We start from the raw sequence: 2,554 nt of genomic DNA, 5'->3' as shown, positions 1-2,554 counted from the left end.
ATTTTGAAATCTGAATAAAATTCAGCATACTCTAATACAACTAGAATATTGCAGGAGAGAAATTGCAGTATATAAATTAATATATTTCCAATCAATATCATTGCACATCTGTTCACTGCAGTAAAAGGAGGCAAAAGTGAACCAAGCAAGCCGTATTGGGTTTTTATCCTATAAGTCTTGCTACATTTAGTTTTTTTTTAGAGATGCAATAATTACAGATTCCCACAGTCAAATCTAACCAGCAGGGGGCACTAATACGGGCAGGGAGCATTGGGTACGGTAACAAACTGTCTTTATTGGCTGATAATCAACAGCGATCATTCAAACAAACGCATCTAATATCCATCCTTAATCATATTAGTAAGACATATTAATCTCTTATAGTTGCTTATGTTTCTTTTTTAATACTATTGTATAGTGGTTAGAATATGGATAATACATGTGCAGTATATGTAAATAAGGGTATGCACCCCCATAATATAGCTATGCACGTCACATAAATAATCAGTCAATGGTGAACTGCTTAACATGTATATTTAGTTTGGCCAAACGCACACGTTATACCTGAGGAGGAAGGGTGAGAGACTTTCAGATACCTCCAGTACAAGACAAATTAGGATGAGACAAAAAAGATAGGGGCAGATTTAATAATAATTAATATAATATATAATAATAATAATTAATCAATTTAGACAGCTTCGAATTACACTAGATGCGGCAAATTTGTCACTGTGGCTCATTCTGAATGTTCAATTTGGCACACCATTAGACACTTTTGTCTAACTTCATACTACCTCTTGGTTGGCTAATTTTAGTCCACAATAGGCGCAATTTAGTGCATCTTAAGCCACGCCTCCTTTCCCCCTAAGTCTCAAATATCTGTTCTTTTTGGTGCATTTCATAATTTGTCTAAAATGATTTGCGCCAAATATAATGTGCAACTTAGGTCAGAATTCTGGCTCAACACCAATAGTAAATCTGTCCCATAGTCTTTGACATGAGAATAGATAATGGGGTTGACCAACTTTAGATATGATCAACTATGTAACTTGTTTGGTTTCTAAAATATAGTAATTTAGAAAAATGGTTTCACATCTGACACTAAATCACTAACATGACATGTAAGGTCTCACTGACATCAACTTTATTACCATAGCAGCTTGTGAAAAATATAAGGTAAGAGCTAATTAGCCACTAATGGTAATTAGCAGAAAACATTGTGGAAATATATTTTTTTGATGAAGAATCAATTATTCATGCACTAAGCGACTACATGAGTCTATCAACATAAATCACCATTACTCATCTGTAACCTTTCGAGCTTATATTTCTATTCATACAATGGAGAGATCTCTATAAAGTTGGGGGAAATTTTCCTTTACCCTTTTCTATATATTCCATGTTCTATGTCATACAACTATCGTTCCCACCATTTTTTAATTAAATATTTCCCCTGCATACTTGTGATAAAGTGAATAATGAAATAAACTGTGCTTCACCGTGATCACTGTCCTTATCCATTAAAATGTATTGTGCCTGTTGTATCTGCAGTCTATGACAAGTGAATGTGGCTGATCGTGTAATACCACACATGGTTGAAAGCAGCACTGCGTCTGGTACTTGCTATTGTCCATTTGGTTGTGTCTGGTCCGCTTCTATTTTCCCCTACTAAACCTACTCAAGATGAAAGGTAAGAAGGGATGTATAGATGGAAAAAAAAATATGACTGCAGGAACAGACTGCACAGCGTTAGTTTGTAGTCTGTAACCATGGAGACACATAGGTTGGCACAGGAGCTGTAGATACAATAGTATTGAAACTGCATTTTTAAATTTATTTTAGATCCAGTAAAAGTCTTGCAGAGGTGGACATAACCTTTAGTTACATTTTACTGGATAACAGAATATTTTTGGAAGTTAAAAATACTGTTTAATTTTAAAAATAATTTTGGTTTGGTGCTTTGGTTTGAGTTTATTTGGAAGGCTTCTAGGTTGTCTCAACCTGTTTAATACAGGTAATGGAAAGTCAATGATTCATTTTACATGTCATGCTGTTATATAAAATCACGCAAAATAACTTTTTCACATGTCACTTCGGAGGAACTTATTCAAGCAATTCTGAGATTGTTTTCTCGTGACACATCGAACTTTATGTTAGTGGTTAAAATGGGTTGATTTATTCAGTGCTCATTTGTGAAAAATACTAAATTTGCTAGAAAATGTAGAACAATTTGCATTTTTTTAAAATTTAAATATATCTTCTCGTAAGACAGATAGTTATACCATACAAACTAGTTACTTAATAATATTTACTGTATGTCTACTTTATGTTGGCATCATTTTCAAAATGTCCTTTTATTTTTTTAGGACATTAGAAGACATCATTTTCGCATCAGTTTTTCAAGTTTTCAAGATAATTTGATGAATATAATTTTTTTCGGAGCCAACTCCGTTTTCTAGTGGCTTTGAGGAGCTTCTATATTAGAAACCCCCATAAATCACTGAGTTTTAAAAGCTGCGCCCCTTAAAGCATTCAAAAGAGTATTTGATAAGTT

The sequence above is a fragment of the Rhinoderma darwinii genome, chromosome 3 (assembly GCF_050947455.1).
Source record: "Rhinoderma darwinii isolate aRhiDar2 chromosome 3, aRhiDar2.hap1, whole genome shotgun sequence".
Classification (NCBI taxonomy): domain Eukaryota; kingdom Metazoa; phylum Chordata; class Amphibia; order Anura; family Rhinodermatidae; genus Rhinoderma; species Rhinoderma darwinii.
The sequence above is the reverse complement of the archived record's forward strand: the minus strand, read 5'-3'. Positions refer to the sequence as shown.